The sequence below is a fragment of the Polypterus senegalus genome, chromosome 12 (genome assembly GCF_016835505.1).
Source record: "Polypterus senegalus isolate Bchr_013 chromosome 12, ASM1683550v1, whole genome shotgun sequence".
Taxonomy (NCBI): Eukaryota; Metazoa; Chordata; class Cladistia; order Polypteriformes; family Polypteridae; genus Polypterus; species Polypterus senegalus.
Genome location: NC_053165.1, coordinates 69,118,764 through 69,133,758, shown reverse-complemented (window position 1 = coordinate 69,133,758; position 14,995 = coordinate 69,118,764).

Sequence of the window (14,995 nt, the reverse complement as noted above, 5' to 3'; positions counted from 1 at the left end):
TTCTACCAAACTGTTTCATTTAAAAGCACGGGGTTTGAAAAAAAATCGTTGTACATGTGTTATTTCTGCACACGCACCTTCTACCCACAAGCGTGTGTAAAAGAAGAGTTTTTTTTTGTCATTTTGTTACTTATGGCTTTTAGGTAATTTGCAGTGTGGTTTTGCTAATATACATATAATTCTAAGATAAATGTAGGTGTGCAGCCAGTCCGAACAAACTCTAATATTTTCTGGAATGTTCTTGTACTGTCATATTTGTGTAGGTTTTGCTCTCTTATATAGCATTTATACACATTGAATTCTTATTATGAAGCCAAAAAGTGTAGTTCTGTACATCTGTAAGGCGTTTTTGTTATGGCAGCTCTATCAAATTATTACTGGGCTTGCATTTTGGAGTTTGAGTGAGATAGAGAGATACAACTGATCGATTAATATAAATTCAGCTAACCGCCTTGTCAACAGTAATGACTATCTGACAGTTTCCCTAATTTGTTATGACCTCTGAAGAAACAAGATATTTAAAATCTGAATAGCTTTATAAGCAGCTGTTGGACGGTGGACTGTAAGGTAACTGTTAACACTCTTTAGTCTTTCCAGCACTTCATCTGTATAATTTGTAAAACGTATGACTTCAATACCAGCTGCAGGCATGTTAACCAACAATTTACAGGCAACCATTTTGAGATGTGCCGACAATTGGTATAATGTTGGTCATGTAAAGCCTATAACGTCAGTCACAAAATGCCCCCTGATTCAGATAACTCTCCTACCCTTAACCACAGTGCAACTGGGCATTTTGTGACTAGCCTTACATGATGTTGGGGCGTAATGTGCCAGCCATACTCAGGTGGATGTTTCTGTTTGTAATCCTCCTCTATATTGGCATCACTGGAGAGGTGCAGGGGATGGGGTGCCGACTGCACCTGATGACACCCTAATGACTGTCTGTAAAATTGTTGTGCAGAATTTTGGGCTGAAATCACCCCCAACTGTTGCTCGATGAAATGATCAAGTGTCCATGTGTCATTAATAGTGGAAATTACCGCAGTAAAGAGCCAGATGTCTGGGTGCCGTATTATTTGAAGTATGATCAACTCTCTGTTAAACAGCTCTGTTCATCAAGTTATCTAAGGTTGAGTGCCCTGCCCTGGATTTGGTTCTGCCTTGTGCCCTGTGTTGGCTGGGATTGGCTCTAGCAGACACCCGTGACCATGTGTTAGGATATAGCGGGTTGGAAAATGACTGGCTGACTGAGTTTTGGGTACTTAATCTGGCCTTGGTTACTGCACTGTGCCACACTAACCCAAGTGATGCCCCTGCTCTTCTCCTTTCAATTGTCATAATCATTTTAGAGGTAACATAGATAACACATTATTTGTTCTCTTGGGGAAAGGTGTCTTGCAACAGAAGTTGAATAAATATTCCACTCGAATAAAAGGATGAGTGTCTGTGTGTCTGTCCATGTGCCCGTCCAGTTGCTGCATCTCTGTCATTCCAAAGAAAGACACGCCAAAACATTTTCAGTGAGAAAATGCACTACGTTTGTCATTCTAACAGATGGTGCATCACAAACATGAATATTTCTATTACGAATCCCGTACAAAATGGCACGTAACAGAAACATCTGAATTCCATGGTGCATTGCAAATGTTAACACTGAGGTGTGTGTTGGTTACATACATTTCCACCCATCTTGGACAGGTAGCGACAAATAGCTACTGATATGCACAGAATTAATAAAAAAGAAAGAAATCTTCTGACTTGGCAGTTCCAGTCCCAGAGAGGTGCTCATCCATCCATCCATTATCCAGCCCACTATATCCTAACTACAGGGTCATGGGGGTCTGCTGGAGCCAATCCCAGCCAACACAGGGTGCAAGGCAGGAAACAAACCCCAGGCAGGGTGCCAGCCCACCGCAGGAGGTGTTCATTATGCAGACATATTGCTGTTGGTATAAAGGAGCTCAGTAGCATTTTTCATACACTTCTGCTGAATAATTCATTGGCTGAAAGTCCTCTGTGTTAGTGGGTCAGAGAAGCGATGTGCATCATTGTACATAATGACACTTTGGTTTTGACTTCATTCTCTTCTTCATTACAACCTTCAGGGGGCTTCAAAGTACATCCATAACTGAGCGTGCCCTTTTAATTAGCTTGCTGATTTGGGAGGCGTCTCATGAAGGGAGGTTACCAGCCCAGCACACTACAGATTGGCTGTCACAGAGTTGTAGAAGATGTAAGGGGTGCAGTCTCCTAAGAAAAAAGTGCCTGCTCTGTCCTTTCTTCTCTAGATCCTCTGTGTGGAGACCAGTCCATCCTGTCATTGATGTGGACCCCCAAGTGCTTGCAGGAATGCACCAGCTCTACATCCTCTTCCTGAATACTGACCAGGCATATATCTGAAATCAATAAGCAGTTCCTTGGTGTTATTGATGTTAAGTTGCAGACAATTCCCATTGCACCATGAAACAATTTTCTCCACCCGACTCCTCTCCTCTGTCTCATTCCCCCTTATCAACACACCCCAGAAGTGCAGAATCACCTGAGAAGTTCTAGAAAGTGACCTGACCTGCTGTTATATTTATAGTCCGAGGTGTACAGAGTGAAGAGAAAAGCAGACAGGCCTGTCACTGGTGGTGTTGCTCACATCCGTATGAGAGACGCAGTCCTTGAGGCTCACAAACTGGTGGTTATAAAGGTATTTATTGTATTTATTCACTCCGTCGTCTCCTGGTCATAATCCTACAGTTAATTCATGGACAGCTATCGTTGGTTTCCGTGTATCTGTTACTACTTTGTTTTCTGTATGTTGTGACAAATCTGTTTCTTTATGTGTAATACTTTTGCATTTAGTAATTTATTAAGTTCATAGTTGCATTTCACCTGAGAACTTGTCAAAACACCCTGCACCTGCAATTAAGCAAAGAGCAGTATATACAGAAAAAAACTGAATTAATTTGATTATTTAATTAAAACATCTACCCACTATTAAAGACATCTGCGCTGTAATATGTAGTTTCATACTATGTGTCATTTCTTTGTGAACTGTGCAATTTTCTAAAAGATTTTGGTCAACAGTAAATGGATGCTGCAGGGTTATTTTCAATAAAGTAAATAGTAATAGTGCACATTATTGTTTGAAATGTGGTACTTCTTCATACACCCTGTATGTGTATTTACTGTATATATAGTGAGGCGGCACGGTGGCGCAGTGGTAGTGCAGCTGCTTCGCAGTAAGAAGACCTGGGTGCGCTTCACTTCGCCTGCATGGAATTTGCATGTTCTCCCCGTGTCTCCGTGGGTTTCCTCCCACAGTCCAAAGACATGAAGGTTAGGTGGATTGGCGATTCTAAATTGGCCCTAGTGTGTGCTTGGTGTGTGTGTGTGTGTGTGTGTGTGTGTGCGCCCTGCGGTGGGTTGGCACCCTGCCCGGGATTGGTTCCTGCCTTGTGCCCTGTGTTTGGAATCAGCGGGTTAGAAAATGGATGGATGGATGGATTATGATATAGTACCTGTTTACTGTATACTCTTTTCATCTGGAAACTACATATTAATTTAATTTATTTTCCCTGCCCTCCAATATTGGGTGGAACCATCCGTACATTAGAACATTTGAACAATCGAGATGAGAACAGGCCATTCAGCCCAACAAAGCTCGCTGGTCCTGTCCACTTATTACTTGATTTTTGAAAGTTCCCAAAGTCTTACTGTCTACCACACTACTTAGTCGCTTATTCCAAGTGTCTATCGTTCTTTTTGTAAAAAAAAAACTTCCTAATGTTTGTGTGAAATTTCCCCTTAACAAGTTTCCAACTGTGTCCCCGTGTTCTTGATGAACTCATTTTAAAGTCACCGTCTGATCCATTGTACTAATTCCCTTCATAATTTTAAACACTTCAATCAGGTCTCCACTTAATCTTCTTTTGCTTAAACTGCAAAGGCTCAGCTCTTTTAATCTTTCCTCATAACTCATCCATAACTCGTCCTGAAGAGCCGCGGTGGCTACAGGTTTTCATTCCAAACCAATTGCTTAATTAGAAACCAATCCTTGTCAATCTCAAACCTTATTTCATTTTATGGCTTGTTGCACTGTAAGGTCTTATATCATAGGATATCCTACAAATGCTTTGAAGCCTAAAAAGGATAATTTTCAGTCTGTCACATTTTCTGTTAAGTGTTTTATTAAATCAAACAGTGCATGATGAACACATAGAGATGTAAATCAAAACAAGCTAGATGGAGAACTGTTGGCTGCTTTGTCATTTGCATCTTATTGCTAATAAGGAGCCGTTAAACAGTGAATTCAGCTGTTTAAGATTGAAATATGCGTTTGGGTATGGGCTTAACAAGCGAGACCACTAAAATAAAGGATCACAATGCCACTTAAGCAATAAGTCTTTCATCAGCAGTAATTGACTTCTGGGTTGAAACAAAAATCTGCAGCCACTGCGGCTCTCCAGGACCGACATTGCCCATCAGTGGCCTAGTCGTTCTTCTCTGAACCTTTTCTAGTGCTGCTATGTCCTTTTTTTAGCCTGGAGACCAAAACTGCACACAGTGCTATGTATGTGTGGCTCTAACTCCATGGCATTACACATTGTACGCACCCTCACTGCAGCACAAATTGTTGTCACCATGTTGCCTAACCTGGTTCCCCATAAACTGGTCCAGGTATTTTCATAGCCTATATTGCCGTACTGACATTTGAGTTCTTGTGAGTATTTATTACATACATAACCAGGTGCAGGTTTCTTCATTGGTGCAGCCCTTCTACAAAAAGCGAGGAGGCTTCTATTAGGGAGGTCAAAAAATTGTCAGGTATGGCTCCCTGTCCCACTGGCAAGCCACCAGCGACAAAACAAAAACCTGGACTACTGTTGAAAAGAATGTGAAAGCGAGAGTCTGACTACAACCTTTGGTGAAATTCTGGAAGAGCAGTTTGTATTAGTAATTTGCTCAGGTGTATCTGCTGAAGTGCAGACAAACCTCTGTGAACCTAACATCCCGGGAGAATTCTCCACTACTGGACAAACAACATTGTCCAATTCCTTTCCTTGACTGCTTTAGCTTGAAAGCTTCTGTCAGCGCTCTGTACCCGTGTAGACAGTGAAAGGCATTTTAGAATGATAAATAACACTTTATGTGTCCCCAGGGGCAATTTCAAGCTTTAAATATTAATATTATAGTGCAGCGTCAGAAGGTGTAGATAAGAGAAGAAACAGAATGATCCGTGATAGCACTGCAATGTTGTTTTTAGAAAAAGTACATACCCTTTACATATGAAAGTCCAGTTATGATAAATGCTTATTTCTGTAGCCAAGATTGCAGTCAGACTGAAGGTGTTTTTACTGAAATTCCAATTTATTAAAAGAGTTAGTTTCCTGTGTTGTCTAAATATTATAAATCTTTACAAGAGCTATTGTAAATTTTAATGAATGTGGTTAAAATAATAAATATTCCTTAAATGTAAACCATAAATTTCATTCTCTATGACTTAAAATGTCTTGTCTTTATATATTTTTTTTGAAAATGCAGCATCATTCTTTTCTCTCGTAAAATATAGGTGCTAATATTTGGTATTATCTGTCAAAAAAATTATACTGGAGCATCCCTTGCTTCCAAAGTGTGTGCAATGTTTGGGTATGAATAAAGGTGCTGTTTCCTCTCACTTCCTATGTGTATGAAGACAGATAAAAATATGTATGATAAATGGGAGTTGGCAGAATTTTTTTTTTTTTAATTTTTCTAAAACGCTTTTGCAACTGGTGGGTTTACGTTTGGCAGTCTCTTGCTAGCGCAGTATATCAGTGTGATTTTTAACAAAGTAAGTCATTTTCTCATTTCAGCAAAAGTATGTATTTGCAGAAAAATGTAGATATTTGATTGAATAAAGATTATTAAAAAAAGAAACAAATATCAAGATGAACATAAATTTTCAATATGTTCCCTTTACATACAAATATATGTTGTAAAAAGAACGGCATTCCTAACAATACAAACATACACATAAATATACCTACACATAAGTAGACATTTTTCCCTTTCTTTAAATCAGATCCAGGAATCACACGTCTTAAAACGAAAGTATATAATTAATCACCACCACCACTAACCCAGTTCATGCCTCCCACTTTGCACATAATTTCAGACAATATCTAATATATATCAGGAGCTGGTGGTGGATTTTAGGAGGCCCAGGCCCCTCATGGACCCTGTGATCATCAGAGGTGACTGTGTGCAGAGGGTGCATATCTATAAATATCTGGGAGTGCAGCTGGATGACAAATTGGACTGGACTGCCAATACTGATGCTCTATGTAAGAAAGCTCAGTGCAGAATATACTTTCTGAGAAGGTTGGCATCCTTCAACATCTGCAGTAAGATGCTGCAGATGTTCTACCAGACGGTTGTGGCGAGTGCCCTCTTCTACGCGGTGGTGTGCTGGGGTGGCAGCATAAAGATGAAAGACGCCTCACGCCTGGACAAACTTGTTAAGAAGGCAGGCTCCATTGTAGGATTAAAGTTGGACAGTTTAACATCTGTGGCAGAGCGACGGGCACTAAGCAAACTCCTGTCAATCATGAAGAATCCACTGCATCCACTTAACAGTGTCATCTCCAGACAGAGGAGTAGCTTCAGTGACAGACTTTTGTCACTGTCCTGTTCCACTGACAGACTAAAGAGATCGTTCCTCCCCCACACTATGCGACTCTTCAATTCCACCTGGGGGAGTAAATGCGAACATTAATTTTATTTTAATTCTTTTCAGTTTTATTACTATTTAATTTAATATTGTTTCTTTGTATCAGTATACTGCTGCTGGATTATGTGAATTTCCCCTTGGGATTAATAAAGTATCTATCTATCTATCTATCTATCTATCTATCTATCTATCTATCTATCTATCTATCTACTACCCCAATACACGACTCACACTCTGTATTCAAATTTAGAAGTAAACCACAATTATGAATAATAAACATCTATAATTTCCACATACAGTATAAAAAGTAAATGACCCTCCCTTACTTTTTTTTTCTCCCTCTACGTTCGTTATATAAATTACCAGTTCCAAATCAACTCAACCTCCATCAAATATAAGCAACAGTGACATCAAATCACAGCTAGATAGAGAGATAGATATGAAAGGCACTATAAAATAGATAGATAGAAGTTAAAGGAACTATATAATAGATACATAAATAGAAGTGAAAGGCAGTTTATAATAGATAGATAGATAGATGTGAAAGGTGCTATATAATAGATAGATAGATATGAATGGCACTATATAATGATAGATAGATATATGTAAAAGGCACTATATGATAGATAGACAGCACTTCATTAGTCCCCAGGGCAGAATCCTGCTTTTTACATAAAATATTATTGTATTATGACAATCAACAAATATACACCAGAATTACTAAACAGAAGAAATCTTCTGACCTGTCTAAAGATAAAAAGAACACAGTCTCAGTCACAGTGAGGCATTATCATGGTGTACAGCTGTTGGTATAAAGGAGCCCCACTCTTGTTTTCTTGACACACCTCGTTTTCTTGACACACCTCTGCTGAAAAATGTGTTGGCTGAAAGGCATCAATGTTAGAGTGTTAAAGAGAGGACAGGCAGCATTGTCCATAACTGCACTCAGTTCCGTCTTCCTTCTCTCCTCCAAAACGGTCTACAGCTGGTCTACAGTGTATCCCATTACCGAGCCTTTTTACAATTACCTTGTTAATACAACGGACCTCTTTTAAAGTGATGTTACCGGCCCTGCACACCACAGTGTAGAAAATTACACTGGCCATCTCAGAGTTGTAGAACATGTGAAGGAAGTCACTGCCCACATGAAAGAAGACCAGTCACCTAAGAAAAAACAGTCTGCTCTGCCCTTTTTTATATAGTGCCTCTGTGTTATGAGTCCACTTCAGCCTGCCGTTGATGTGGACCACCAAGTGGTTGTAGCAGTGCACAACCTCCATATCTACTCCCTGAAAAGTGACCAGACGTAGATGTTCTTTATTTTGGTGGAAGTCAATGACCAGTTCCTTGGTTTTGCTTAAGTTAAGTCACAGACAATTCTATTTGCACATAGAAACAAGGTTCTCCGCCTGATTTCTATGCTCTTATACACAAATGTAACAGATATATAAAGTACTTAATGATATCATTTAGGTTGTGCTAATGATTCCATTTATGTCAAAAAGAGTACCTTTCCTTATTAATGTAGCTGAGACCTTTGAACCAGTGGCAATCATAATTTCCACTACCTGCCATTTTCTTAAAGTGGCACAATTGCTCATTGGTAAGATCTTTAAATCCTTCTTGTCTCACTATATGTGAACTTTGGATAGTCTCTGACCTCTTCAGTTTTTCTCATTCAATTTAGAAATGTATACTTTAGATTAAATGATGACTTTCAATTGGCTTCATATGATTGAGTGTGTAAGACTCACAGAGGGCAATGAACTTGCACCCTGAGTCTGCTTTGTTCTTATCTTATACCTGCAGTTACCAGGATAGGTTCTGGCTCCCCGCACACCTGAATAACCTTATTGGATGGATAGATGACCTCTTTCATTATACACAATTGATTCCTTTAAGATAAGAATTTTAAGCGCTGATAGAATTTGTTTGCTTACCCATTATCATTAACAGTTTCTACTCACAATCTAAAGAATGGTAAGTGAAGCTCAGCTGGACTGGTGGGAGTGAGTTTAGGTGTTTGGTTTCTGCCATATATATGACTGTTAGGGAAGGGGCATAGTTTTGTTCCAACCAGTTTCCTCCTGTTCAAAGTCTGTCCCGGTCAAAGCAAACTTAATTGTCATCTCAACCATATACAAGTATACAGATAGATGAAATTGCGAAACTCGGGGTCCACAGTGTAAGAATATGAAGTGCAAATACTAAATTAAAAATAATAGTTAAAATTAAAACATAAATAAGACAAGACAAAGAAGTAGCAGCAATACTGATGTGTAGTTAGCAATATGAACATTGATGCAATGTATGGTATTTGCAGTCTAGATACATAAATACAGTCAATAGATATATAATATAATAAATAAATAAATAAATAAGTAATGGATATAGATAATACAGAAATTATCAGTGTATGATAATAGTTGTTTATGATGTGTAAACAGTGACAGGTCAGAATGTTTCACAGTAGAAGGATATCAAGAATGTCAAAATAAAGGTATTATTCCTGTTAAATGGAAGCTAATTTTACATAAACATACTCTTATTTAACAGTTTTAATCCTTGTTGTGACAATACAATTCTCAATGAAGTTCATTCTGTTTTTATTGTCATGCTAAGAATAAGTAAGTTTTCCTGTTTTCACATTTATTATATTTTGAATTGTTTTTGCGTTCATATGATCGCAGTGAAAATGTTATTTTAGTCCTTGTTTCTTTCCATCATTCATTATCATTTGCAACTCTGCCTTCTCTTTGTTAATTCTCATAATGAAGTTTGGTTGTAATTTAAGGCTTAGCCTGTTTTGTCACACCATCTAGTAAATTGAGTAGCCATGTTTTCTAATCTGTATTTAAAAAACAAAATAGATGATATATTTTATATTGGTTGTAACGGTACACAAACACATCTCAAACATGTGCACCTTAGAATTGTCCATCCATCCATTAACCAACCCACTATATCCAAACTACAGGGTCACGGGGGTCTGCTGGAGCCAATCCCAGCCAACACAGGGCGCAAGGCAGGAAACAAACCCTGGGCAGGGTGCGAGCCCATCACAGGACACACACACACACACACACCAAGCACACACTAGGGACAATTTTAGGATCACCAATGTACCTAGAAAACCGGAGTACCCGGACTAAACCCACACAGACATGGAGGAAGCAAATCCGGGTCTCCTAACTGCGAGGCAGCAGTGCTACCTACTGTGCCACCGTGCCGCCCCCTTAGAATTGTTTTCTACCTTAACCTGCTCTGGTTTTTAAGTCACTGTAGTTGTGCGTGACTGTGTCCAGTGGCCCTTCCTTCACTTGCCTTGTCATTGGGATAGCCTCAGTTTCCCTGTGTTCCTGAAAGGGACAAGGGAAGTTTAGAAAAGGGATAGACGGATGGGGAATGAACGGTCTGTTCTGCAACACTTGATGCATATGAAGAGAAATTTCAGCTGTATAATAAGGTTTATGCTCTGAAACATGCTCTAGTGATTTTTTTTAATATACAGCATTAATGATAGTTACAGTAGAGAGAAGCAAAAAGTGGAACATTTGAGTGAATTACTCTAAAGCTACTGTAGTTGTGAAATGAATATAGAAATACATAATAAAAATACAGTATTTATGTCTAACCTCACGGTTTTTAATTTTTAAACTCTTTTTATGGATTTCTAAAATAGTTTGGCAATATATTGAACTAAAGAAATGAATTCCAAAGCCATGAATACTTTTTATGAGTAATGTGGAAAAATCCCATCTAAATCAGCTTTGACAAATCACAGTTAAAACCTGAACATACACGGCAGTCTGTAATGGCAAGAGATTTTAAAGCTTGGAGTCCAGCATTTAATTTATAGAACCAGCTGCAGTAGAATATTTCCCATGTAAGAAAAATAATTAAATAAATTGAGATAGGATTTTTTTTCCTGTAGCTTTTGAGATGGAAGTGCATTAAGATACACATTTCTACTTGGAAGAAGACTATTTCTCTAAATTTTATTCATTACCAGATTGCACCACAGGAATGTCATCAAAAGATAAATTCATCTTTTTTACAGGTTGAGATCTTATAATGTAGAAGTCAGCACGCTGCCTACATATTAACATTTTTAAAGCATACTCTCAGTATATGCTGCTGCGAAAATGAAAATACGCTGACTGTCTTAGATCAATGTACAGAAACTGTTTGTCAGACACAGGGCCATTAAATGCCCTTTAACATTTGCCATCTCTCAGACCAGTGCTGTAACCCTTGAAATATGTGTGTAGTAGGCTTGCTGACACTTTTGCTTTCTCCTTTTCATCTGCTCACCCGATTTAATAATGAATTACTCTGATGTTTTGCTCATAGCACCAAAAACCTAACCAGTAATGTTACTGCACATCATGAAGAATCTGCAGGTGACATCATCAAAAATGCAAAGTAAAGAAACTGGCTTATAATGACAGAAATAATTTCCTTCACGTTTCACAGCTGCCTGGTTTAGTAAAGTAGATGCGGATGTTGAGAAATCAGCTCAGCACTATGGAATTTAAAAGATCAGAATCTGTATTATTTATTGCTCTTGGGAGCCCCTTAGTGGCTTGCACATCGAATCACAATAAAGCATCTGTAAACTGAAAAAAACATATTGTTTTCCTTCCCTTGCCATTTGCTATCCTGCATCCTTTTTATTCAGCATGGCTGAATCCTACATCCTCAGTTATTGTGAGTAGTTAGAACTCCATGCCCATTTTATTTTTCTTTGCTGAATGGCAAAGTATTGTCATTTTTGTTAGACCTGCTGTTTCCTTTATTCTCTTGCTGGAGGAGATGTTGAGCATAGGCAGATCCTGTGAGCTTAGGAACTTACACTTGCAAGCAGGTGAGCGAATAGCACAATAGTAAAGTTGTTATAGGTTAGCCGACTAGGACTATCTTTTATTTTCATTTGTTTACTTCAACCCAGTTTACTGACAATAGAAGTCTTCCCAAAACATTTATGTCCTTAATAGATTACGGCTACACAAGAAATGATCAATCAGCACTCGGCTACGCCAGGAATCAATTATCAGAGACATTGAGTAGAAGATTTGACTTAAATACTGTATTATATTTATTTGCAAATTAACCAACAGGAGCAAATGTAATTATTAAAAATAATTATACAACCTGGAATGGCTTATGGTGTCCTTATTCAGTCACCACAGATAGTCATTGAGTCAGCACCTGTGTATATGGGGACACTTTTGGGGTGCTATGCTCCTTCTCGTCCATTCAGGTCTGTCAGTGAGCAGTGTCTGGTGATGCCAAGATTGTGTGGTATCAAATCTCAATCTAGACTCTTCTCATATGTCACACCTAGCTGCCCACCTCCATCCGAACTGCTGACTCCTTCAGTGTGTTTAAAAAATTGATAGAAAACCCTAATATTCTGCGAATATTTGTCAAATTGTAAATGGAAGTTTTTTTCTTTGTGGATATCTATCATATTGTAATTTGATATTTTTGTTTATGGGCGGCACGGTGACGCAGTGGGTATTGCTGCTGCCTCGCAGTAAGGAGACTGTGGGTTCGCTTCCCGGGTCCTCCCTGCGTGGAGTTTGCATGCTCTCCCTGCGCGGGTTTCCTCCCACAGTCCAAAGACATGCAGGTTAGGTGCATTGGCGATCCTAAATTGTCCCTAGTGTGTGCTTGGTGTGTATGTGCCCTGCGGTGGGCTGGCACCCTGCCCAGGGTTTGTTTCCTACCTTGTGCCCTTTATTGGCTGGGATTGGCTCCAGCAGACCCCCATGACGCTTTAGTTAGGATATAGCGGGTTGGATAATGGATGGATGGATATTTGTTTGTTAGGCTAAGTTTATAGCCCTTCGCTTGTGTCAATTAACTTTTTGTAACCTGTCCAACTATACTTCTTCAAAACAGACCGTAGACTGATTCTACTTGATTATGTTGCACTCCTTTGTAAAGCGCTTCGTAATAAAGGCATCTACTAGGCAACTAAATGTAAATGTTCCAGATGACAGTTCTGAGGTGACCCAGTTCCATAGTGTTAACTGAAAAAGTGAAAAGTAAGATGTCTTTCCCAGAGACAGAGCTCCTTGGAAAGTGTCCAGCCGCCAAACAGATAGCAAGCTCCATTTAAATGTATGTGGCTCCTCTCAGAAAGGGAACTAAACTCTCCATTCTTGCAACAAAGCACCTACTGAACCAAAACTGAAGTGACAAAACTGAACTGAAAACGAAGCCAAATCTCTTACTGAAAACAGTCTTAATAAAAGGCAGCCATTTTCTGTCTGTTTCTCATCCACAATGAGCACACACACCTGGCTTACTATCCCTTATTACTTTTACAGGTGTGTTTTTTCTTCAAAACTCAGGGAAGTGACCGCACAAGCCCAAGGTCGACTCCCTTGGGAATTAAAGGCTACAGTAAGATGCAAACAGACAGGCTATACAAAACATTCTCAGATCCTGTATTGCCTTTCCGCTTTCTCAGAATACACTTTACTTCAGTCCAGCTTGACAATTAATTCAGTCCTTGGCCATTTACCTCTAATTTGTCAGTTGAAAAGGTTAAAGCATCCCTTATACGTCTCCAAGTCAGGTTTTCTTTCATGTCTCAGATTAGGCTCCCTGGTATAAGATTGTGTATACTAATGCCATATAATGATCTGGCAAGCTACCAGAGTTGTTTCTTTCCCCCTGCCAGATAATATACCACCCAATCACACAAACAACAGTGTGCCAATTGTAAAAATTTGAAAACATACATACTGTGTTGTGCTGGAGTGATGTTTGCTGTAATCTCATTATATTAGGTACCTTATAAAACTGCCGTGAGACAGGTTCACTGCCCCCTGCTGGCTCACTGTGTAAATCCACATAGTTTAGTTAATCGGCCAGCACTTATATTATGGGAACATGAAAATAATTGCCCTGTGCAATTGTACAAGGGTCTTAAGATAGAATAGTTCAAAGAACCCATGCATCTATTCATCCATTATCCAACCTGCTATATCCCAACTACAGGGTCACGGTGGTCTGCCAGAGCCAATCCCAGCTAACACAGGGCGCAGGGCAGGAAACAAACCCCAGGCAGGGCGCCAGCCCACCGCAGGGCAAATTCAAAGAACCTGATAAATGAAGTAAATTAAAAGGTAGTACATATGTGAATTATAGGTGTCCTGCTTTAGTTGTAATTGGAAATGCCTATGAGAGGTGTCCTACTGGCTATCTTGGCTCATTTTTTTGAAAACATGGTGTCATTCATTGTACACATACCAGCTCCTGTTCCTGAAGATACCTAGTCTGTGTGTGTTTGGTAAAATTATTTCATTATAACTTCTCTGTTTTCACATGGGGCATATTGTACTCACTTCCTTTCCAATGTTCAAGTATCAGGCTGTACTCCCTTTTATATATTTTGGTTTTTTAAGTGTTTTATATTTTAAGCCTTTATCATGACTATTTGCATACTGCAGTCATTTACAAGTTTATTACGGCTGTTCCCCACTTACTTCAATGCAGGAAACAATGTATATTTCTAAAGTTGTTTCTTCCTGTTTAATCAAACACTTCAAAAAATAATTTAATTATAATTTACTTTCCTGCATCTGAGTGGGTTTTCCTCTGGGTACTGTGGCTTTCTTCTCAAATTCCAAAGATTCCAAATCTGTTCTGTTTGAGTTTCTGTGTGTTTGTGAATGTGTGAGTGGGCTCTCTGATGAACAAGTGCCCTGTCCAGGATTGGTACCTACCTTGTGTCCGGTGCTGCTAAGATAAGACTTGACCCCCTACAACGAAGAATTGCATTATGTGGGTCAGAGAAATTACATTTGCCTCCGAACATGTGTTTGCTGATTATGCAGAGGGCAATCAAAATAAAGTTAAACATGTATTATTTTTATGCTTATCATGTGTGACTATAGAGCATCTTTGATTCTTGAAATTTGTTTTTTTTTAATTTTTTAATATGTGATGCCTCAGTCTGTTCTTAATGACTCTACTGGCACATTCGTTTCCTTTCTGGGCGTAAAAAGCTTGAGCTGAATGTCACAAAATTATCGTATCAATTACACTGTTAAGTAAGCCTATATACGACTTTTTGGTGGTGTACACTCAGTCCGTATCATGTAGACAGGGTGTAATCATAGGAGTCCTTTACTCCATTTGCACTGTTAGAAAACAGCATGTCCTGATCAGCTTATATTTTGTAGTAATTGAGTAAATTTTGCTTTGTATGTTGTTGGAGGCACTTTTTTATTAATCAGATCGTAATGGCTGGCAGATGGTGGTGGTAACAAAAAA